At 31.0% G+C, this 27,002-nt stretch overlaps 1 long non-coding RNA gene across 1 annotated transcript in view; it reads left to right on the top strand.

Moving 5' to 3' along the window:
* The first annotated feature begins 7,677 nt into the window (after positions 1-7,677).
* The window catches only part of LOC108908465, a 288,403-nt gene continuing 269,078 nt past the window's right edge, over positions 7,678-27,002 (top strand). Inside the window, exon 1 of the long non-coding RNA XR_001964374.1 lies at positions 7,678-7,753. This is a non-coding gene — a long non-coding RNA (uncharacterized LOC108908465). The remainder of the gene's footprint in view (positions 7,754-27,002) is intronic.

The raw sequence follows: 27,002 nt of genomic DNA, 5'->3' as shown, positions 1-27,002 counted from the left end.
CCAATCTCCATAAACGTTCAAACTCCACCGATTTTGACGACCAACGGTGTTGAACACATGTCGGTTTTCAGTATCATAATAATGAAAGTTATGACGATTTACCAGGCCATTATTATGGAAAGTGGATTCATCCGTGAACAGCACAAAATTTAAAAAATCTGGTTTTTCTTCAATTCGCTCAAGAGCCCATAAGCAGAAGTCAATCTGTCGTTAAAAATCCGTGCCATACAAAGTTTGGTGAAACTGGATGTGGAAGGGATGGTACTTATGTTTTTTAAGAATCCTCCTCATACTGGTTCGGTTTATATCAGCTTCCCTGGCAATTTTTCTGGCACTAGTATTAGGATTTTCAACTACTAATCCTAACACCATGAACTCATTTTCTTCGTTGTCGGTTACCCGTTTTGGTTTCCTTTGCTTGTTGTAAGCAGTACCACCTGTTGCTCTAAATCTCGCTAGCAATCTTTCAAACACCTTTTTGTTTGGATGTATTCGATCAGGATATTTCTGTGCATATACTCTGGAAGCTAGAAAGCAGTTCTCGTAGCATTCGCCAATAGTACTCATCATATCTACTCTTTCTGTAGTAGAATAAACTTTCATGTTAACAATAACTAATACTACCCTAACATAGAACAAAATATTTCCACAAGACTCGAGATAAACGTTTTATGATTAATGTAACTAAAATGTCAAACATGGCACAAGCCACCTTAACAAATTTTGTTCATTACCAGGAAATTCGATAAAAAACGAAACAGCACAAATATCTCCAATACCGTTAGAGATAGGTATAGGGAACCTATACACAGTTTGAAAGAGTTTTAAATTTCCTAACTCCCAAAGTAAAAATATACTGGGTGTTCCATTTAAAATAACCAAGTTATTNCCAAAGACTCGAACAACTCTGCGACACCACAGAACTGCACAAATACCAAAAAATCACCATTACAGCCGAAGTTCCATATTTGGTCGGTGTCGGCTTGGGCAAAGTCCTGAAAACGATCACATCATACTCGTGGGGATCATTGCCTATTTTGCCAACACAGACACAAGTGGTGCAGAGAGCTTATTTAATCATGAATCTAAATTCCCAACTCGCAGTACCGCATTCGATATCCTGGACATACAAAGACAAAATTAGTTCTATAACCTTCAGTTCTTGATAAATACCAGAAACTTTATTGAAAAATATATTAAAATTGGAGAATAATTCTGAAACAAATAATCTGATTGTGATGATGTATGGCAAAATGTTCTGAATTTTTATTAAAAGTATTTAATGCCACTAACATGACTAAAATATCGCAGAGTAAAATAATTGTATATATTTCCAATGTGTCTTTTAATAAAGACGATATCACAAATTCTATAGAGAAATAGTACAAGAAACGAAGTATTCTAGTTCTCCAGGGAGAACTAAGATAGCCACTGTAAAAGAATTGCTGGCAGACGGTCAATATTTATCTTCATTGAGACAAGTTATAAATACTTTTCTAAGCAACGTTTTAAATCATTCTACCAATATTCTCTATTCTTTAGCTTAGTTAGGCGCTTGCGTCTTTAGCAACGCTTTAAGATGATGTAGCAAAATATTTGGGGAACGGTCGCCAAATATTTTACATAACTCTTTTAGAGCTATGTGCTGCATGTTGAAAGGAGTTTCCCGCATTATTATTTATTCACCTGTATGGATATTTCATTATACATCGTCATCAAATTCTTTATGACCTTCACCTCCGTTCTGGTTTATTTCAGTGCACTATTAATTTTTTATTTATTCTTCAAAGCTAAAGCCAAACCAAATTGACTTTTATACAGCAAATGTGCAAATTTACAGTTTCTATACAGTTTTTATATACCATAATTAGGTGTGCCATAACTAAATGATTATTATTTTTTATTCATTATTCGTGGAAACTTTAAAATTTTTAAACTTATTTGTTATATTTATACATAACCTGTACACGTATACATCTAACAATTAGAAAAAATGTGAGTAAACAATTTCCACCGTCAAATAATTTCTCCTTTTATCTGCTTAAAGTCCCAAAGCACTTGGTTACTTCTTTTTATTACATTGTAAATTGTTCCTTTGAATACAAATGTCCTCATATGGAATAAAAAGTCCACCGAAAAACGGTTTTAATTTTCCTAACAAGCAGCTTAAACTCATAAATTAGACAAGGAGGGGTAAAAAATTATATTTTCCAGATAACCTATCCTTTCTTTTCACTTCATATTTATTTCTGACACGTGGGGTCCAAATAATTCTTGGGATTATGTAATAATAACAAAAGTGTGGGTGCTGTAAAATTTTTATTCAATTGTTGGGGATAAAGATTAAAATACATATACCAAAGTATATTAAGGCATACGAAATTATAGTGTACATATTTCCATGTAAGATTATTTTATGCCTTGTTACACATATAAGCATAGCAATAATTATAGTACAAGCGACATGATTATTATAATCATTTATGAACTTAAAAAATTGATGTAAAACAGTCCGATTGAACACTTATTTAATTTATATTTGTGTGTAAATAAATACCTAAGATTAGGTTTGAAATTCAGTTTTTTTCTGAATGGTCGTAATTGCTTAATTCACCTTACATTTTCAGCCTCTCATTGCATGTGCTTTCACTTTATTATTTGTTATTCTGAATTCGAAAACACGGCTCAGAATATTTTATTAATCATTCTTCAGGGACGGTTTCCTTTGTGAAGTATATAATCCAATATATCTGTATCCTCGGCAGATTATATCTTTTCCTTAGCAAAGTAACCAATTTTTTAAGTGGGTATATGGAACATTTTATCAATTGGTAAATTGTAACGTATTAGCTCATTCCTTATATGTGTAGGCCCAACAGATTGTATACAATACATCACAGTTCTTTATATAAAAATTAGATTTATATCTACCTTCATTCTATTATAACGTTTTTTTTTTTAATTTCAGAAGTAGGGTAACATTACTCAGTTGGATGTTATAGGTCTCTTACTTTATGGTATTGTAATTCTGAAGAACAGATTCTAATGGAATATGATGCTCTATTTAAAAAAAATAAGTTTGGCTAATTTCTCTTCAATACACCAATAAATCGTTTTTCTATGTATTGCCTTGCCATTTTGCACGAGCAAAGCAAAAGACTACGGGTTAGAATATTATTATTATTATACTTATACAATTAATTATATTGTTATCTTTAACTTGAACGACAGTTATCATTGTTTAGTAAAAATAAAATGTAAATGTCTTGTAAATAACTTTTTTTTATTATATCTCAGTATCCTTTTTTGTACATACTGCTCAGAAAAATGAGATTTATAATGTTAGGCTGATATTAAAAGTCTAAACGTCGATTTATTATACAAATGACGAATATTACGGTGTATGTTTTTACATGTTCTTCTTAGTAGTCTTAAACTGCTTAACAATTTCAAAACTTTATTAATTTCAGACATTGACGTCGAAGCGGAAATATTTTGTAGCTCCAGTGTTTTTACCATCTCCATTTTTCTCGGCGATATTTAGAATTGTAACTAAAGCTGGACATACACGATTCTGAGAACACAAACTCTCTCACAATCAGTAAGATGCTTATATTTCTATAGTAGATATGACCATATATTTTACGTGGCTTCTTTCCTTCTCAAATTTTGTGTTAGTGCTTTACAATGAAACAATTAAGGCTCACGAGTGACCACTGTGAATTATCCATTGCCCTAGCATTTAAGGAAGGAAAGGTTATTGAATCAAGGCTTTAACTTTTGGCATATGATTATCTTTAAACTCAAGAACCATTATTATTTACAATGACACTTCTCTTAGAAACTGGTATTTAATTACTGGAGTTACAAAACAATAATAATAGTAATAATAAATTTTAATTCATATATGCCAACATAGGATAATAAAGTCAAATTTAAAAAAGAGAAAGAAAAACTACAACAATACAAAACTACAATAATACATAAATAAGGGCTTACATATTATTTATACCTAACGTATACATATAAAATAAAAATAAAAAATAAGATATAGAGATAATACGAATCATGTACAGGTATCTAAGAATTTATTCACAGTGTAAAAGCTCCTTTCGTAAAGAAATTTTAAAAGTTCTTTTTGAATTTAGAGACACTGGTTAGATTTCTTATTGTTAGAGGTAATTTGTTATAAACTGTACTTAGTGTATAATATGCACTTCTCTTATAGAGAGATTATCTGAATTTATCAGTGAAAATACTAGCTGCACATCTTGTATCGTGATTATGAATCGTGGTACGACAGGGAAATAAATTTTAATTTTTCTTACCGAATAAGGCTGTTTCATAAATAAGAACGGATGACACAGTTAATATTTTATTTGCTTTGAATAATGACTTGCATGATTTATGCGGTTGATTTGAAAAAATAAAGTTTATTCGGTGCACACCAATCGTGAAAAATGTGTGAGAACTATATTTACGCACTGCTGAAGCAAACTAACAGATCCGGCTTTAACAGAGATGGCAGCATCGTCATTACTAAAAATTTGTTAGCTGTGTGCGATAAATAAGCATCTAGATCGTTCATAAATAAAATAAAGAGTAATGGCGCTAGCACATTTCCCTGTGGAACTCCTAGGTTAAGTGAACTTACCGAGGAATTAACGTTACCTAATTTTACTGAAATTTTCCTTTGTGTAAAAAAGATTCCATCCATTTACTGAAAGATCCTCTGATGCCTAAAGTGTTTAATTTTCTTGCTACGCAACTCCTTATTACACAATCAAACGCCCCTGTTAAATCAAAAAACAAAGTGATGACATATTCTTTTTTATCAACAGCAGAGTTTATAAAATTCGTAAAGTCAAATAATGCAACATTTGCCTAGAATTTTTGTCTAAATCCATGCTGCTGTGATGATAATAGTTCATAACTGTTCACAAAGTGTAAAATTCTGTGTTTTAGTTTTTCAGGGAAGATACCTGAATTGATCGATATATTAAAAATGTTGCATTTGGTACATCTTCATAAAGAGCTTTGTAACCACCAATACAGTATTTCTACATTTATAGGTACATTCAAATGAGTTAATTATTGAGTATTGAGGGTTAGATAACATAAAACATAAAACACACCACAGAAATGAGACAACCCCCAAATCCAAAGCCAAAGGCTGTGCGGAAGGGGGCTACACTTGAAAAAACGCGGACAAACACCCATTATCCATCGACATTGCCAGTGCAGACCCCGGGGATCGAACCCGGACCAGAATAGGAAGCCTGGCCGAGAAATGCTTGCCACCGCACTCTCGACCGACTGCGCTACCGTGACGATGAAGATTTGTTATAGATAGGTATCTATAACAAATGTGTTGACCAAAACCAAGTTGGTACGACTTTTTTCATATTTCTTCAAAATTTCTTTACATGTTGCATCGACATCGACAATATGTTTTTAACACAAGCATCTACTCTTTTAAACCGTCTTATTTTATTTGAATCATCATGTGTATGGCTAAAATACTGATTATACATATAAACTTAAAGGTACTTGAAAGAAAAATACCGTCCATGAAAATAAACAAATACGTTAACCCGTCAACAGTAGTATTAATGCTAAATTACCCTTACCCTACAAAGTCTAAACAGACAAGGTTTTAATATCATATTTTCATTATGTTCAAGACACTTCATTAAGTGCTTTTCCAAATTTTCTATTTTTGTCATTTAATAATAATTTAATAATAATCTCGCTTATTTGGAAGTTATAGCTTTTTGCAATATTGCAAATAATATGCCTGTTATAACTTTTTCATAATACAGTTTTTAGAAAACGTTCTCATAAATGTTCTTTTATTTACGGTTCCTGCAATTTTAACATTGCTGGAAAATAGCCTCAAAAAAACTTTTTTGAGGCTTAGAACTGCTCAAAAAAAAATATATTTATGCAGCCTTGATTCATTGAATCCTTGTTAAATCGAGTTAAATTTTAAATAAAAAATGTATACTTGGTAAGTTACTAAACTCATCTAGTTTAGAATTACATGATATTAAAATTTTAGAGACTATAGACCAAAATAAAATTATTAGTACATATTGTAAGATATGAAAACTATGGATTAACAAAGACAATAATAAAAAGAATGGAAAAATATTTTATTAGGCGCAATTACAAAATTACCTACTGTAAAATATTCTCGAAATGACTACCAATTCCGATGCAACCTCTAATTCATATTGAATCTGACATTGTATAAAGTTAAATGCTGCCATTGGATGATATTGACTGTTCTTCTATTTTTGTACACAGCTGCTCTTGAGTATTAGTACTCTCTTTGTAGACGAGAAATTTAAAGAAAAAAATCAAGTGAGTTCAAATCAGAACAACGCGCAGGCCACGAAAATTCGCTGACACGTCCGATCCAACGATGTGGAAATGTTGTGTTTAGATATTCTATTTTCTCTACATGTACTACCTTAATTTAAAGGCATATCTTCGAGTATCAATGACAGGTCACTGTTTAGAAATTTCAATAACTTTTCTTTTTTCAGCATTCTGAAAACGAAGGATTAAGATAATCCAGTAATAGCTGAGTCTGCCTTGTGCTTGATCTTATATTTTCTGCAGTTCCTACTTCTTTATCTGCCGTTAGTACCTTAAAAAAATTGAAAATATGTATTCCTTGGCTTCAACACACTGTAGTACGAAAAGGATCAATATTCGAATAAGACATATTCAGTTTAATTGTCATAATTTAGCATTAGCAATCTTGCCTTAAGATGTGTGCAATTATTATCCCGTATAGTGAGGTACTATTAGAACTGACACAATTTTTCAAAATTTGACAAAAAAAAAAGTTTTGAGGAAGTTCTAGCTTCCAATATGTGCCTTTTGAGGATTTATAAAAAATATTTGGCCTCTATTAATTATTTTCACTAGGATCTAATTATACTGCAAATTATATGTATAGTATATATGCATTTATGTTTATGTTCACTTCTCATGATGATGATCTATCCGTCATGATAATCCAAAGTGGAGAGTGTAAATGCGTCTTTAGTTACCCTTTTATTTATTTGTATAATATTAAAGGAAAGAATGATCCCATAGAACGCTAGTGTATGAATAGCTTAAGACCCCTTCGTGTGCAAAACAAAAATTCTGCCAAAACATCGGGCCAAAGTTTTCAGTACGAAATCACGATAAAAGCGGAAGGGTCTAAGTGTGTCTCGAATGGAAAACACAAAATCCACTCATGAAACAATTTCCCCGCAAAAAGTCATTGGAGTAATTGCGACGTTGGAAGAAGATTGCTCTATAATTTAAGCTCAGAATTAATCTCGCCGACCTAACGAGGAGCGAGAGGCCAACCCTAATTATTACTTTAATTTTCAGGTGAACCTTGGAGCATTAATAACCTGGAATCTGGAGCCCCGCATCCATTCGTCGCGGTGCGAAGAAAAAAGCCGACAGATATATCGCAGGAAATAAAAATAAAATAGTCCAGGTCAGCAGTGAAAATAACTGCGAAATTTAAAATTTTATCTAACTGGCTGAAAACAGTCGACACTCATAAATTAAAGTGCTCAGTGCAGTTGCCGTGATCCAAGAACGCGAGTGTGCTGTGCTGTGCGGGAACAAGTGATAGTTGTGTGGCCGTTGGAACACTGCGGATTGCGGAACTAACAATCCAGAACTTCCCGATTTATATGGACGGGGTTAACGGGGACTTGCTCTCTCCCGGCTTAATCACGTAAGTCGCCAGATTTAATTAATGCTAGCGTCCTCCATTTCGGAACCTAACTTACTTTTTGGATGCGGAAAAGTCGGAATATTTTATTGCTTTATTTACGTCGAATAACTTTCCCAGCTACTAAATGAGAGATATTATTTTTGTTATCTTCGTATCGCACTGAAATACAGTTTTGATCCAACTAAAAGTTGTTCGTATAAGTTGCTTAATATTGAGAAAACTAATTGCTTTAAAAAGAAAACCAATTAATAAAAACAATAACTGGCTTGTCGCTATTTATTTTACAATTTATTTGTATCGAAAAATGTATTACTTTGTTTAATGAACAATGATTATTTAGAAAAAGATTGTGAGTAATTTTCTTAAAAATCACTCATCTTGCCATTGCAAAGCAAAATAATTGAAATTCAAAATATTTATCAAAAGAAATACGGAAAGAACCCCGCCCAATCCTTATGGAAAGTGGTTTTAGGCAATTTTTTTTAAAACTTTGCTACGTGATAGTTCTGATCGCGTGGATCAAAAGGCTCAATGGATACAAAGTCTGAAAGTCCTTTGTTTTGGACCTCCGGCCAATGAAAGTTGATGTTTTCCCCTTACGCTGCATAGTAGGTAAGAATACATCAATTATTCTTTTTTGTAAAATTACATTACATTAATAGTAAATGGACCTTGACCGATCGGTTAGAGATGTTTTCAACTTCCGGTTCCGATCGGAAGTAGTCTTTCACGGGAATCGGCCCGAGGTCCACTCAAAGGTCATGGGGACCAAAAAATGCATTTTAGAAAAAAATGTTTTAGACAAAATAGTTTCACATTTTTCGGTGATGAATCGAAATACGCAATAAAAAAAATATTCAATTTAAGAATTAACTTTCGGTCGGAATAGGTTAGGAATAAGTGATAACCTTTAATATAACATCAAATTTAGGAATACAATATTTGAAAAACAAATTTCGATAAAACGTAAGAAGTGTAAGTAAATTGATTTGGTTTAGTTGTGTCATAAGTAAAGTAAAAAAAAAGCTTGACCTGACCTGACTCAGTTTCCAATAGAAAATCTCCTATAGAAAAATAGTAAGTGACACAATATACAGAGTGTCCAAGAATTAATATCAAAATATATAACATCACATTTAAATTAAATCATTTTTGAAATCTTAGTTTTGGGAACATTTTTTTAATTTTACATTTTTTTGACCGCTATTAGAACATAAGTCGAAATACTAGCTTGAATTAATATTAAACAGAAAAGAACACAAAAATGAGAAATAATTAGTATTCGCATTTAGTAGTGTTTAAATTTTAATTTTTTATTTATTTTTATTAATTATTTCAAAGAGTTTTAAAAATATTGACTCGAAATTTGAAACACGCTTTGGAGGAACAAATGTACATTGTTTGAGGTTACCCGAATATTTATACTTGCACCAGTGGCGTTCGTGCCAGTTTGGATATTTTTTAAAAATGCTCCATCAATTCTGAATGAAATTGGTCGCTCCGATTATTTTCGTAGGACGAATCGTTTTTGAGGAAAAAAAATAAAACATATTTTATTGTATGGAGGTTTTGTTAATCTTTTATATAAGTGTCTCTTTTAATAAAGCGTGGTCAAAGTAAAAATGCAATTCAACATTGAAAATAAAAAGTTGATGTAAATGTGGGTAAAAAATTAATCGATTTCGAGATACAGGATATTCAAGACTGAAATAATGAATAAAAATAAATAAAAAATTAAAATTTGAACACGGGATCTCGGAAACGAAGCATATTTCGACCTATGACTCCCTAAAGTATTGCGCACTTATTCACAAACACCCTGTATAGGCCAGGAAAAAATATCGCTTCATAACAAATTTGCATACATTTTCTAGGTATAAAATACAGAATAAAACGGCCCGAAAAAATGTAGTAGATAAAAGTTGTTGTTTTTAAAGAATGAAATGTGTAGTTAAAATTATTTCTGGAACATCTTATACACCATGTCCCATTTTAATCGATCACCCCGAACAATTTTGCAGGATGACCTTGAAAAACTTCCAGAACAAAAGTTGTAAGGTTTTAAAGGTGCCGTACAATAATGAGCCTGGTTTCGATCCAGAGGTAAAAGTATACGGGTTATTTGGAGGTCAACTTTAGAATTTCAAATGGAAACCACATTAGTATTATCCAGACCACTAAATTTGACCCCATGCCTCAAGGTCAGAGTCACAATTAGACCAACAACCATGACCATGGCAGATTGAATGGAATTTGCCACAAAAATTTATCAACCTTTGACATAAAATGTAAACATTTCTATTGGAAAGCTGATTTGACCTTCAGTGGGCTTCTAGGGGTCAATTTGACCCAAGATCAAAATACTTCTCTGCTCTTTCCATTTCTGGATAAAACAAATGGGGTTTCCATACGAAATTTTGAAGTTGACCTCCAAATTACCCCTCTGGATCAAAACCAAGATCATTATCGTAGGCCCTCCTCCAAACCTTACAACTTTTATTCTGAAAGTTTTTCAGTTGGATTTATCCTGCAAAGTTATTCGGGGTGATCGATTATATACTGGAAGTTAGATTAGGCGTAATGAGTATTTTTCTAGATAGATCTTTAGACCAAAATTATTTAGCAAAAACGAAGTTAAACCCAACCTAACCTAACCTTCAATAACAACTATTAAATGCCAGAATATAAAAATATTTCCTGCGACACAGTCAAGTTCTCTATAATCTATCTCCAGATCTTACCAACCTAATTTTTATAGTTACAAGTACAGTACAACTTAGAGACAAACATAACCTTCACACATGACAGTATTTATTACTTACTGCAGAAATGTAAACGTCACTGATGTCGCTGTTCCAAGCAATTACGTAGTAAACAATCTAAAAGTAAACAAACTGTTTTTTTTTCTACAAACCCAAGAGAATCGTAAATATCTGAAAAAGGTATGACTTTAATCTTTTCGAAACCTATGCAAAATAGAGTTTAGGTTTAAGTAACATGGAGCGCCAAATACAGTGTTTAATCTGAAATAAATAAAAATTGCGGTTTGGAATTGAAGAAATAAAACACTTGACAAATTATCTAATTGCAAAATATAGAGTATCTAATGATTTCATACCAAAATAAATTGTTGAAAATGTTAAATATCTTTGAAACCGCTACTCATTTTTAGGTTTCAATTGGGATTCTATCCAGACATATTTTCTGTTTAACACATCGTGTATAAACAGTTTAGGTCAAATCAGTAAATGTAAAAACAATGTCTTCTTAATTTAGATATGTTTTATTTATGAGCGTCACACAATATTCCTATGGAAAACTGAATAATTTTTTTTTACTAAACAACTTATAATATTATATATACAATGATTTAATGAGGTCAAAGCAGTAAAACGATGCGATATGAACGTTCACAACATTTTCTCGAATTAGAAATTATATCTGCCGGTGTCTCAAAAAGGTTGAGAACATAGTTGATAAAGACTTCATCAAAATAAATCAAGTTTTCAAGAAAATGTCACGGGCTCATTTAGAAAAAGTAACTAAAACACGTCAATAAATTAGAACTTCTTCAATTGTCAAATTGTAACTGTAATTGCGAGAAGCAACTACTCGACGGACTAATGCCACCCCGTTGAATTATGCCCGTAATATCTAGTAAACAGGTTGGATTACGGGTATTACGTCAGTAATTAAGTAATTCTTCGGTAATATCTAAGTATAATTAATTGTTAATTATGTCACAAGTATGCATCTACTACCTCCACACCCACTCTTGATCGTTTTTCGTCTTTTCTATTATTTCTAAGTAATATTTTACTAATTAATTATGATAATAAGAGCTTTAGTGTACATGCCTTGACCAGCGGTTGGGTTATATCTTACCCATACTCTTCTATTTTCTCTAATTTCATGATAAATTTAATGAAGCTAGATGTTCTACCATAATTTTTGTGTTGAATATACCAATGTAATTCAGTCTCTTGATTAATCAAATAAATGTAAAAAGTCGATTTAAATTAAATTAACTGGGAATCTCGGCTATCTTAAGAGATACAAATTGGATCAAATTAGGGTTAGGTTAAATAATCTATAATGAGGTGTCTAAGGGACACTGAACTTACCTTTTTGCATTTTGAAGTTACACCTAGATGAAAAACTGAACGTTTTATCGTTTTCCTCTTGAAAAAGAGAAGTAGTAGCCGTTTTAAACTCAGACTAGGACACTTTTTGGGTATAATTTAAATATATAGTCAATAAATATTTAACTAGACTTTCAGAATTTCATTTGATGTAATAGTTGGATGTTTAAATTTCAAAGTACTCTGGAAACTAAAATGGATAATTTGGTGTTTTGACAGTAACTGCAAACCAACATTGATTGCAATTACAAAAATTAGCTGGATCAAAAGAGAGAAAATATGATGTGGAAGCCATAAAAAAACAAAAGTTGACTGTAGTTTCTCCTAACAGTGAAATTAAAAGACGATTTTAGATAAGAAATGTAAAAATGAATATAAAAATTTTGAGTTTTACAGCGATTTCATAGCGAAAAAAAGTTGTGCCAAATTTTTCTTTAGTACATTATTCACCGTAAAATTCAGCTGCTTTGCATTTACTTGACCTACATTATATCTCCGTGGTATAGCTTGAAAACAACAACAATAATACTTTCTTAACAGTGTTTAAGTTAGAGACTTTTCAAATATATTTCTTAAATATATACACCGAGGAAATATTACAATTAATATATTGAAGATGGCACAAATAACCCCGGAAGGTATAGACAAAGTTCGAGAAGAGTTTTCTCACTGTATTCTAACTGAGGGTCATCAATTTGAAAGTCTATTTTACCTTGGGTTGCTAAAAACTAATTTTTTGTTATAATTTTAGGATCTTTTCTTCGGCGCTACACAAAATTCTATTACCTAAACTATAACTATACAAGACCTTTCAAGAGAGCTATCGCATGACTCATATTTGTATTTAAAAAAATATTGATGACGTCATCACTGCCACACGTCATAATGTAAAATAATGCAGAACTTTTAAAATTAAAAATTAGCCAGTTTCAGGATCATACTATATATTTTCTAAAAAAAATATTTGTTTATGACATTACAACTTGTAATGTTAGGTTTCCCAAACAAGGAGAGACCTCTTAAAGAAAATGAAGCAATTATAATATAACATAATTTTTAAGTAGGGTTATTGAAGCCAATGTTTTAGTGATAATACTCAGTAATAGTTGCTGTTTTTATCATATTTTATGAAATGTTGGTTAACTAGCAATCACCAAAGCATTTTTATATATGATTCGCCTAGACACAAATGAATGCACTGAATTATACCTCACGTCAATAGTAATTATAGAATCCCAGTCCATAAAACAACTTTAAATTAAAGAGTCGTACGACTCAATAAAAACATTTTTATTACCTAGAGCCAATATTTTCGTTCTGATTAAGACTGAGTTAAATTGAGAATTTAATTTCACCGGGGTATTCCAAAGTTCATTCGCATAATAAACTAGCAATTTTAGACATAATAATGCACATTTACGTCTCACACTAAGGATACATAGTGATGGCGGATGTCGTTCTACGTTCTACTCTTCTACTTGCTCCGTTGACTGTCCGCGGTTGCGCATTAAGTAGTATTTGTAAATACTTGGAGAAAACATTTTAAAATCATATTTTTATTGGAAAGAAATATATGCAAATTAAATTCACACCCACCCGCCGGTGTCATGGCGTCTACGTGACGTAACATCTATGTTTGACAACAGTAAACGTAAGGTGCTAATATTTTGTGTTGCAAGATTCATTAGTGAAATAAAAATACAAAGTTACCATAGTAGTATATGCATTTTATTTACCCTCAAATTATACTTTGGTATAATAATGAATGCATATTATCTTTCCATGAAGAGACTAAAACATTAAGAAAATCTGATACATAGTTGTCATCGAGGTTATCATCAAATGTAACATTAATTATTTCTACTTTTATTTATACTGTATAATAATGAATACACATTATCTTTCCATGAAAAGACTAAAACATTAAGAAAATATCTGATACATAGTTGTCATCGAGGTTGTCATCAAATGTAACATTAATTATTTCTACTTTTATTTGTACTGTAGTTGCAATCAGTTACACCGCAATAATCCTTTTGAAGCCCTGTTAAACACATTTGTAGCTGCCATCTGCACATAAAATTTATGGGTCGGTTTTCCTTTTTCCACATAATTTTTAAGTCTTAATTTTCGTGGTACATTTAATTTCAATAATACTGTCTTCACACACTCCATCAGGCGATTCTGCTATCGTCGGATAGTTTTTGCAAAGCATTATACCACATCTTTTAAATTTTTTCCCAAAACTGGTACTTACAGTTTTCCTCACTTCATCCTCCAACATTCTCGTTTCAAGGCCGATGCGTCTGAGATTTTTCCTCCCATTATTAACGTGATCAGAGTTGCATCATTAGTTTTGCACCGACTAAATTAAAATGCTTGTGAGGCCTACACTCTGTCACATCTTAACTCATTTTTCAAAAATGTGTCGCAGACCTGCCTTCTTTGTATTTCAGCACCAATTTATGAATGGATAAACTTTTGATCACAAACATAGTCTTTTTCATATTTTATTAACTTGCAGTTGTTGACCTTTATTTTCTTTTCTTCTTTTAGAAACTTTTTACGTACCTAACGTTTCCTGATTATGGTAACACAAAACTAAGCAACTGATAGTTGGGAAACACAAAATACTTAGACGAAGATAAATATTGCGGATATTGTCGAAGTACCAATGACACAAAATGACATTTACATAGATGTGACGTAATTCGCTCTGATTGGTGTTCAACCTATCATGTTAAACCTTGTTTATTTTCTAGTTTTATTTTATCAAAAAAGTTTTAAAAATTTTGAGATTATGGCTCAAACTTGTTGCTTGGTGGTTTTCAAAGTCGCCAATCGCGAATATAAGGTTGTAATTCAGAAATCCTTAAATAAAATATGGCGGATTGAAAAATACCATAGAAATTGGTATTTACCACCCAAAGAAATGCGTTATGAATGTTTAAAAAATTGAGTTATTGACTAAAAATAGGCAGATGTCTAAAAATCAGAAACAAAGAATATAAATTCGGTTTGCAGTGTGATGTCTTTTTCAAATAGTCATACCAATCCCATCAGGGAAATATGAGACGCACAAAATGAGTAATATTTCAAAGTTAAAAATAGCAGCAAGTAGCAAACTGTTTCAACTAAATTCTAACTGGCACTTGGAGGGATGAAAACTACGCCTCTTTAGTTAGAAAGAGACAGCACACTGCGGATCGTTTTAAGCATTTGCGTATTTTTACTCAAATAACTCAATTCTTTAAACATTCACGATGCATTTCTTTCGGTGGCAAATACCAATTTTTATAGTATTTTTCAATCCGCCATAATGAGTTCGCCATTTTGGATTTAAGAAATTTTTAACTAAAACCTTATATTCGTGATTGGCAACTTTTTTATTTCAATTCTTTTTCTTGATTTTAGTCGAAACCATAGATGTAAAACAATATTTTGGATGATGAAATGGAGTTGGGACCAAACACAATAAGTATAGTAAGAGTATTCCAGTGATGCATCTGCACCGCGAAGTGTTCCACTTTGAGAAATTTTAATTAAATGCTACTCTCGTTTAGATATAAAGCAGACCATAAAACGTAAATACTACTTCAAATTATACGTAATTAAATACATACATACATAACTATATTATTATTCATCTATTATTTACCGTTGACAATTTTTTTGTTTGATTTACGTGTTAAGATACATTATCAACACAATTAATTGTATTTCGATAAATATTATCAAGGCGATGATAGCACCAACTGAGTTGGATGAAAGGTTAGTGTGTAAAATTCAACAAAGTAATTCTGATATAATAACTGACCCGCGAAAATAATTTACTTCATAATTGATTCAGTAGTGAGCGCTACACGTCAGAATTAGTAAACATTTCAAAATAGACATCGGGCATCTGTTCGAATTTACGATATCGCAGGCGATAAATAATGACTTGTAATAATGTGTTACGCTGTTTACTAGTACGTCGATATGGTAATTACGGTTTGTTAATGTGAATTTTTGATTAACTACACACATGGATCTTTTAACATAAAATATACTCGTATCTATGAAAGAACGACATGTTAAGTTTTATCTCGTTTTTTTAATATTTAACTTGATACTCTGCTACATGATAAATAATATACAAAAATAAAATAACTATCTTTTATCACATACATTTCGATATCGTGTTTTAATGAAGATTTGTAATGTAAACTTAACATGTTGTTTCCGAACATTTTTTCGATTCAAAATTAATTAATTGTTCAAGTAATTCACGTTAATTAATATAATGCTTTTCAGCATTTTCCTGAATGATTCTTGATTCATACAAATATAATTTCAAGCCATTCCAAATATCAATTGATTTTGTTTTCCAAAAAAGACTTCATTTATTTAGTGTTTTTGTGTTAAAAACAATTATTAGCTGCAGTATTAGTCTAAAATCTTTTGTAATAGATTATATAGCACTATTTTAATTATATATGTGCTATCTTTAATAAACCAAAAAACCATTAGATATCTACACGAAAAATATAGCTCTCTTTTCCAAAAGTTCAATTAGGCGGCTACTGTGTATTCAAAATCAGAGATTGAACATTCAAAATTCGTTATGTTTAACCAAAGATTATTTTTCGTGTAAAACATAAAGAATCTGAAACAGTTTTTTGTTTTTTGAATTTAGTTGTCAAATGCTACGTATATTTCTTTGTGTCCTTATTTATCAAATTTCACAATAATTTCCTATCCGAAATAGGGTACCCATCTCGTATATTAATTATTGATATTGGGACAGTTAATTGCACTTTTCTCAAATATATGTGTTTCAGCTAGAGACTTCCGCTAGCGTACCTTTTTCAAGAAAAATATGCAGAGAGCAACCTCTAGCTCTAGCATAATTATTGTGTTTCAATATAGAGAAAAGATTTTTCTAAAATATCCTGTATAACAAATTATATAGCTGCTGTTATTTTATTATCAAAAATTAGTAGTCTTAATAGTTACTGTTACTTTCATATGGATTATGTGATAAATGTCAAATTAGACATTCAAAAGTAAAAGTACGTCGATTTAATAAGAGCAACTGCATTGTTTCTTGATTACCACTTTTCCAGATATTAACAAATTTTATTTTTTTTTAATGGAAAACACTAACTATTTGATTTCCTAGTGTTATTGAAATGTTATATTTGATATATAGTACTTGTAATAAGAAAGATAATATATGAAAAAGTGTTTTTCGTAAACCCCATATGTCAGAATTTGTCAGCTGGCAAATAGTAATAACCTATTTTAATTCGTTATGCTTATGGCTTACATTTTTAAACCATATCTCTTACTGTAAAAGATAAGATATGTATATGTATATCTTATATCCCCATAATCACAGGAAAGCATTTTATTCAAACAAGTGAAAATGTATCAGCTGTTATAAATATTAAAAAATGTAAAGATTTTATTATATCTAAAAAGGAGGCAACAATGTAATGCTGTTATCAGATCGGCTGTATCCTTTTACCTTTAATATCAAAGTTGCATTAAATCAGACAATCCGTATAAAAGTTACGACGTGCTTTTAAAAACACCCTGTATATAAACTAAGAGTTCATATACATACTAATTCGTAACATATTACTATGTACACAGAGTGTATTGGAAAATTGCGTGTTGAAATCCTTATTATATTTTGACGAGAAATAATAAAATAAAAATAATGAACTTTGGACCAGCGACTTAAATAAATGTAAAAAATGTGAATTTGTATAAAAATTTGTTAACCAGTACATGAGTTATCGAAAAAAAAACAAATATTTGAAAAACGTCATCGATTATTTTGGAAATTCGAAATTCCGATTTCGTTCGCAGCGGCTTTAGAACCAGCAAGAACCAAAAAGAATATCTATCTGGGCGGGCCTAAAGGTTCTAACAGCGAGTCCGTCGCCACAAAGCCTAGCCCGAGAACAACAAGGGCAAGTTAAAGATTCCTAGCTAAAGTTAAGGAAGTGAAAGCTGTAACTGACGGCGACCATTGAAGCCTTAAAGCCACTATTAATAGCGTTAGAGTAACTTTCAAAATGGTGTACTTAGGGTGTCTTCCGATTTTTCCATCACTGGTTGATATAACTGCATACAAATTCACTGAATCTGTACATTTATTATGTTAAATCGCCAGTTCAAGCTTCATTAATTAACGTAAAATGTAGATATTTGTGTTCTGATATTTTTCAAATCTTTAATACTTTGCATATAGAAAACTAAACCGTTTACAACATAAATTTGTCAGAACTATTTTCCTTAAAATTTAACAAGAATTCCATTTCAGCTATTATTATTAGGAAACCCAGTATAATAACTCTTGCAGTTTTTTCCAGGTACCTCCTATATCTTTAAATTTTATCTGAATTTATTTCATTTTGTAGTTCAACCACGTGTATGTATTTCAAAAATATAATTTTAAGGATACCTACAACTGCAATTCATATTTTTAGGATTTACATACATTTTTAAAACATACAATCCTTTATCTATTATTTTCTCATTTCCTATAATGCTTTATCCTTCCCAGCGTACGTAAGTAACTACTGTCACTAGGGAAATGCAATTTTATATTTGCCTAGAAATTGCTCATTTCGTGCACGTAGTTTAGACATCTTATTTTTATTTTACATATATCTCATGCAGGCACCTACAACACGCATCTTGACAAGTTAAGGGTACTAATGTTTATTCTAAGCAATTTGACCAATATTCAATTTAAACCCAATTTTTGGAGTTTATTTTTTTATAAAGTTATTAAGTACATTATTTTGATATGCACGTGATTCAAGTGAAATTGTATCATGCACAAAACAAATTAAAAAAGTTGATAGGATCAATTTTTCCGCTAAAACGATCAGTCAAGCTAAGTTTTAATGGAAAATAAAAAATAATAAAAACACATTTATTTTATAATTACTTACTTATTTCAACGTCATCGCATCCAAGTGCATTTCTCATTATTTTGTACACATATTTAACAGTGGATCTAAAATCGCCATTTCGTTTACTTTTATTTTATATTATTTTCCTTCTCAAAAATTCAAAAACATTTGGCCGAAATCCATTTAGTTTCCAAAATAGTGACATATATTAAAAATATGAGATTACATATAACAATAATGTAATAATATATTACTCCTACAAACATTCAAATAAACTCAAATTTTCTTTTTTAACCCATTAACGTTCAAAATTCGATTTTCAAGGGGGTACCTTTGAACAACAGGCACCAATGCATCCGGGCATTTACACTTTACGTTATTGGAGATACTCTTTCAAATGATGCTCACAGAATTTGGAAAAGAAATCATTGAGATCATGAAAACAGTCTTACGAGTTGAAAAACACAGCAAATTTTTTCCCATTTTTAATCTCTGCACCGGGGTTTGAAGACTTTATCGCCAATCTCCAACCACCAATTAGAATGGTGCATAGAATATCTCAACTTAAAGTATCCATGATGTGCGCATCGATTTAGTCATTTGAAATCTCAAGAGACAAAAATGTCTTAAAGGTGGTCGAAAAACACGTTGCAACTTTGTCAAAAGTTTTCGGGCCATATTTCAAGTTTTCAACGACGAATTTTGACCAAATTGATAAAGCCTCAGAAAAAAACGGGCAAAAACTTCCTGAACATTCCTCTTTCGATTCTGAATACTTTTATCGCTTTTATCTGTCGAATACTGTCCAAATTTTGGTAAAAAGTGGCCAAAATTCGAATATTTTGGTCAGAATGGTGAAATTCCAATGCACGGAACAAACGAAAAAGTAAAAAATATAAAAAATAAAAAATTTAAGTAAATAGCAAGAAAAAAAAGAAACAAAAAACAGACAATGACTCCGTAATGGTTGGGAACCATCATCGAATATTGATGACTAAATGACGGATATATTGGTATTGCACCCATTTTAAAAATATACAGAATAGAAAACAGGAAACGTCAAAATTGTTCCCGATATTGCTTCCTGGAATTTAATCATTCTGCCCGCAATTTTCGTATTTTGGACATTTTTGATCAAATTCTGGACAGAGGTCAAAGTGACAAAAATATTCAGAATCGAATTCAGGAATTCAGCAATTCCTTGTTCTTTTAACTATCAATTTGGTCAAAATTGCCCAAGGCTAAAATTTGAAAATTGAACCAAAAAATTCTGGAAAAATTATAACGGATTCTTTAAGTTGACAGATTTTATGCACCGTTTCCATTGGTCATAAGATTGAAAATAGAAAAATTTTGCAATGTTTTTCATAGTTTTAAATAAATTACATATTTAGTAATATTGTATATTTTTTGGACCTTTAATATTAATGAATGGTTTTTGTTATGTATAAATTCTTCTGTGTCATTTATTGCATTTTCGATGCTTTTATTTTTACATAAATATTTTCCAAATAACATAAACTTTTTTTTAACCAAAAGCACAAATGTTTGACGGAAAGAATGAGAACATCATTTTAAATATATGTCTTAATCTATTTTTGGGAAATTACTTGTGTTTATAATTTCTGGTGATGAATGAATGAAAAATTGTATCCATTAGTACTGGCAGGCATTTTATTTTGAATTCCTTAATGTACTTTTTGTTTCGAGGATAAATGACTAGGTGCGTTTTGGAATTTTTTGTATCCCGTAAGTAAAACTGTGTGGTATTAATCGCGGCACATCAAGGACAGCAACATAACAACAGTTTGTCACATGTTATAGAAAAGTTTATATTCAGCTGAGAGTATTTAAAGAAAATAGGTTTTATGGAAACGTAATTTAGTAAAATATGTAGTTGATTTAACTTTACTTTAGTTTTCATTGGATATGTATTTATTTATTTTTGGAAGAGTTGACATTTTTCCAAATAGCAAAAGATTAATGTATTCATGTAATTATTTTTGTTTCGAGTTTTTAAATTGGTTCCAATAAATTAGATGAACTGTCTGCCGCTTCTACTATTTGATATTAAAAAATACTAAAATACTCTTTAGATATGTATTTTTGAAAATTTTACTGAATATTAATCATACTGTAAAACTGTGCAGTTCTGAAATCTAAGCCATATCGATTTTCGAAACGATAACTATAAACTGAAGTAGATGATATAGTCGTGTGTATTTTTTACTATTAATTTATCCCCTTCTTCAAATAATTGTTAAATAGTTCCCTAAAAACAACCCTTGATCGAAGAAATACCGAAACAGGAAAAAAATTACTCTATGACAATATCTCATTGTAAAGAGTGTACTGAAGAATTTATTGAAATTTATGGAAACGATTCATGTTTGTATCAAACAAATTGTAAATATTTTTATAATTTGGGAAGAATCATAAAAAAATCCAAAACTTGCAAGAAATTGATCTGACTTTTTTAACAATATCGTCTTCATTAATTAATAAACTAAGTTCAGATAGAAATTTTAAATATATAGTTTCCTGGTTAGTTCTTAAAAAAGTATGCCAAAGTATACCAAAAATTAAAAAATTATTATATTTATTATAAGCCACTAGTCTTTATAAAAAGGCACATGAAACCGGTTTACCTGCCTTGTATTATGTGCATACGTGTACCTATCCATAATATGCAAATTCCCCATTATTTCTAAAAACATATACACATTTAGAATGTGAAAAGTTCTGGAAGTTCTAGGATTTTAGACGAAGTATAAATGTTTTTAAATGTTTTTTTAGAGTTCAAGCCAAACATATATCATAAAATTCTTTACTGAGATATAAAAACGTTACGAGCTCGAGACGAGAGTCTCCAAAAACAGATTCCTTATCTTAGATGTGCTTCCGTCTAAGCATAGTACGGGCATAGCAATTGATTAACACTTAAAACGCTTCGCAAATTTTTAGACATTCATGAACATGTAGACGAGGAATCTCACACTGTCAGAATCTCTCAGAATAAGAGTATTATTGATTGCAATGTTAAGCGGTGCACAACGCTTTTATCTAGTATGAAAACGTAATAGTTGTAAATTTGTGTCTCATTTGTCAGATAAAATAATTGAGGTGTCGTCATATAAATTAAAATATGCTGCAGTGGACAAATTTGCTAAGTCATTCATGTACAGTAAGAAAAGGACAGGGTCCAACATAGAGCCCAGTGGTATACCTAGTATTATACTTATTGTATCCGAATCAACATTATTTACAGCCACAAACTGAGTTCTCATCGAGAGAAAACTTTTTATCACAGCAATGCCACATCTTTGAATACCTATCTCTCTATCCAGCAAATATATCGTGATCTACACAGTCGATTGTCTTGTTGACATCGCAAAAGGATCGCAAAATATATAATTTGTCTGCATGCAGAACTGAACACTTGTGTTTTAATACTATTACTTTTTTAGTTTATTTAAAATTAGTAGTCCGGTCAAATTAGACCAAAAAATAAGAGTGAGGTACAAGCTGAAAGTGAGTAAAACTGTTTACAACATAATTAAAAATAACATATTAAAATTCCTCATCGTTCCGGTACTAGGAAAAAATTTTTCTCGAGGTCAAAGGTCAAAAAAATGTGTTTTTCGGGATTTTCAGCTAAACGGTAAGTTTTATCATAAAATTACCTATAAAAACTGTATCAATACTTTTTTTTAAGATATAACGATTCAAAAAGTTGTAAAAGTTGTAATCGTCATAATATGCGTAAGTACGCCACGTATATACATCTGAAGCTGTAATATAATTAAAAATATTTTTCCATCGGTGATTGTAACTTACACTTAAAATATAAAATATACATAAGTATAACTATGAGAATATCAGGTAAAATGAAACCCAACCATTATATATTATCATATTACCAAGTTCAAGTGTGGCTTGGTTATCAGCTAGACCCAAAATACTGGGGTTGGAAGTTGGTCGACAATACATTAGAACCAATTCAGACTTTACTCCCACCTGCGACGGAAAAACTGCTAAACACAATTTTTTGCAACTGTAAAAAGGGATGCAGTGCTAAATGTGGTTGCAAAAAAGTTGGACTGTTTTGTTCTCTGGCATGTACAAATTGTCAAGACCGGTCGTGTTCTAATGTTGAATCACCAACAGTAGAGGATTCGTTTGATACCAACGAGGAGACATGCGATACATCACTATTGACGCAATTTACTTACACCCAGAATGAAGAAGAAGAAGGAGAGCAAGAAGAAGTATTTGAAGGTTATGATTCAGACGAATAAATTCCTCTACTTTTTCCATCGCTTTTATTATTTCCAACCCTTGCTAATATCTGTTATTATGCAATAGTTTCAAACTAAACAGAATTACAACAGACCTGTGGAATAGGCCTACTGGGGAAACCACGTTAAAAAATACGCGATGAGTACATACACTACCTCATAGGTGGCGTGGAAACGACGATTATGACGATTACAACTTTTACAACTTTTTGAATCATTATATCTCAGAAACGGTGGCTCTTAGGAAAAAAGTATTGATACATTTTTATAGACAATTTTATAATCTACAATTTTTGTCAGAAGTAATTTTATGATAAAACTTACCGTTTTGCTGAAAATCGCAAAAAAAAACATTTTTTTGAACTTTGACCTCGAGTAAATTGTTTTCCGAGTACCGGAACGATGAGGAATTTTAATATGTTATTTTTAATTATGTTTTGAACAACTTTACTCACTTTCAGCTTGTTGTAAATTTATGTATCTTTGAATGTCTAGACTGACTTGACTGGACTATAGGTACTGATAAAGAAAATAATGAAAAATGTAACAAGACAAAGAAAAAACAACAATTTATTATTTCCTCCAATAACTGTAATTAGTTTCTAGATCTAACAATTTTAAGTGTAAATAAATCGTAAAATATCTGTAGATAACTTTGATCTAAAATTTGCCGTTACTTGAAACATGTAAAAGTTAGTGAAATGAGGGAAATAATTTATCTACCCATTCGGTAAAAGTTTGATTGATAGAAAAAATATCTGACCGTTATGGATGCCCTCTAATATATCATGGAAGATGGATTTTAGGGAATAATCAGTCCAATCGGTATTCAGAAATATAGGCCCGAACTTGCCATGTCACGATTTTGTATTATCCTTACTACAGCAAAGGTGGAACATAAATTTGTAAATTCTCTATTAAATGTGATGCACCATTTCGAAAAACCAACTTCCATAAAAACGACTGAAAATAATATGGAAATGAAAATACATACCTACATAAAATACTTAATTACGCAAGCTGGGCATTTTTATAGAAGTTTGTTTTTTGCAACGCTTTCACAGGAGAGGAAAGTTCGGCAGGATATTATCGGTTTTAACCCAAATTTGTGTTTACCAATGTATCCTTTGAGGTGGAAAGTCACTTCATGAATGATCATGATCAATATATTTAACACAGCAGCCAGCTTATTTACATTTAATTTTTTACCGAAAATGCGTAAAGAGCCGCTCCATACAATTTTATTTTTATTAAACTTTGTGTTCAGCAAAAAAAAATCAACACGTACGAAATAAAAATGCCTGTCTGCGAATAAAAGAGTTGTGGGTAGAATATAAAAATATGTGTAATGATGGTGGTACAAACGCTATTCTCGTTAATGTGTATATTTGGAATATTCACTGTTTTATATACAGAGCCTTCATAAATTATTACAAGCCACGTGACCAGTAATTTTGTTTCGAACAGTAATTTTATTTGCTTCACGTTGGCAATTAAATTTCGTTAAAATTAAAACAATAACATCAAGATTACATTAAAATACAAGCTTCTGATTCACCGACTGCTGATTGGTGTAATTTTTCACAAGATTGTATTCAACCAATCAGCGATCACATTATCTCGAGCGTAGATGTAACGGTTTGTCATTGTTCATTGTAAACGAATGATTAATATTGGTGACTCTAAGATTTAGTTTTTAGTTGACAGTATCAGCCGTGAAATGCTGGTCGCCTAAGCTCAGCGTTCACGTGACTTGTAATTCTGTAGAAGTATGTCTGAGTAGCTACCTTGATAGTAAAGCCACACGGAACGCTGTATTCGCTGTGTTCTCTGTGTTCGCTACATTACATTAAACGCGTTAAGAATTCTACAACTACACAAAGCGCGTTTTGCTACTTGTACATATTTACTAAAAACACTGTGTGTAAAAAATTACAAGCATTGCTTTACGATACACTGTGACGATACGTACGCTATGTTGGCGATAACAGATAGGACAGGTGTTTTTTAAATTGTCGAGTCACATAAAAAATAGTGAACTGTTTTCATAATCTCAATTATATTCAAATAATTTTTGATAAATATTGCACCTTGACCAAATATGTAGTGTCCCAGGAATACGTGCCAAAATTTTAACCACTTATTTACCTTACTAAAACTAATAACTTTTATCCAAAAATGTTTTTCAAATATTCACATTTTCATTCGGTATTTTGTGCCAATTAAAAAGACTAACGAGCTGCCCGATAGGATAACCACACTACTTAACACAAGAACTGTGAACATTACATGATTTTCGCAGATTTTCTTTTAATTACTGCTATTTTTAGCGATTATTATAGTGACTGCTAATACTTATTTTAAATGGAGTCCCCCAATTTCAGTTTTATTTTCGAATTCAATATAATATAATTCTATTAATCTTATTAACTACCCTATACAGGTTCTCCCACGGTGACGAGACATTCAGAGACTACTTCGATTTTAATTTTGGAAATGCCCTTCTCAATTCAAATAATGGCGTCCACCTAACGCTTCCGGTTATACCGGAAGTTGACGTCATCATCGTTATTTTAAATGGAACACCCTGTATATTATTGCAATTTTGTATTCTACGTCAATTTTCATACTTTCATAAAAGTTTCCTATTCTTAGTTTTAAAAAAAAATAAAAAAGCACTGCCTAATTCAAAAAGATGTCTATTTTACAATAATAAAGTTAGAGCGATAANCTTTCATAAAAGTTTCCTATTAAAGTTTTTTCAAAAAAAAATTAAAAAAGCACTGCTTAATTGAAAAATATGTCTATTTTACAATAATAAAGTTAGAGCGATAAAATTTATAGGGGACATAACTAAATCTCTAAGCTTTCCTGCCATAATTTCAAAATGTCTTAATTTCATACAGGGTGGTAGAAATTTAATGCCGAATTTAGTTAACTTTAAACCATCTTAACCTATTTCTTTAAATGGAACACCCTGTAAATTTTTGCGCAACCTTATTCTCTTTCGAATGGTATAATGGTATACAGTAACTTAAAAAAATTGGCGTTTTAAACCGTTTTTTCAATCTCACGGCTTTGTTATTGCAAATTTCGTAATCTGACCACCGCCGTTTTGAAGCTATTTTTATTACGAACAAAATCATGTCCTAAGCATTTTTTCGTACAAAGTCATCCCGCTGAGTTATTTAAAGAAAACTACTAAAAAAAATTTTTTTCACGATTAAATTGTTAATAACTTTTTTCCTGATAAAATACTTTGTCAGCAAATTAGCCTGTTATTATACTCATCATTTAAAGTAGACCTGTGTAGTTATTTCCGAGTTATCAAGAAAATGTCACCAACAGTAACTTTTCGGCCTCTGCCGACTGGAGTATACTGTTTTCGTTATTCTCAGGTAATTAAAGTTGATAATTAAAGGAAGATAGGTGGTTCTATTTTGAAAAACCTCAACATCAATATAAATAATATAATCACTATTAAAAATTTTTAACTCCATATTTCACTCGTTTCCCTCGTGTTTTTCAAACCTTTCGTGAAATAAAGAATGGCTTTTTACTTTTGCATGGGGAATATCTATTTTGAACTACTATAGGATTTGAAAGTATAATTTCACTGTACCCATTTGAGGCCTGACAATGGTACTTTATCTGCCTAGACAGACTATACTCCCACTCCTATATCAATGTGTGTTCAAGTTCTATAATTGAATGTGGGTTTATTGTTTTACGGTGTAATTTGTACTTTTTTTTGCGCTCAAGTAAGTTTATAACATTTTAACTTATTTTATATATTTACATATTTAACTTATTCAATTGTATAAAAGAAGAAATACACCTTAATATGCTAGATTTTTATATCTGCATCTTGTGTCTTAGTCTACATTTCAGCTTT

This window comes from Anoplophora glabripennis, unplaced genomic scaffold, assembly GCF_000390285.2.
Source record: "Anoplophora glabripennis isolate ALB-LARVAE unplaced genomic scaffold, Agla_2.0 scaffold226, whole genome shotgun sequence".
Lineage (NCBI taxonomy): Eukaryota > Metazoa > Arthropoda > Insecta > Coleoptera > Cerambycidae > Anoplophora > Anoplophora glabripennis.
The sequence above is the reverse complement of the archived record's forward strand: the minus strand, read 5'-3'. Positions and strand labels throughout refer to the sequence as shown.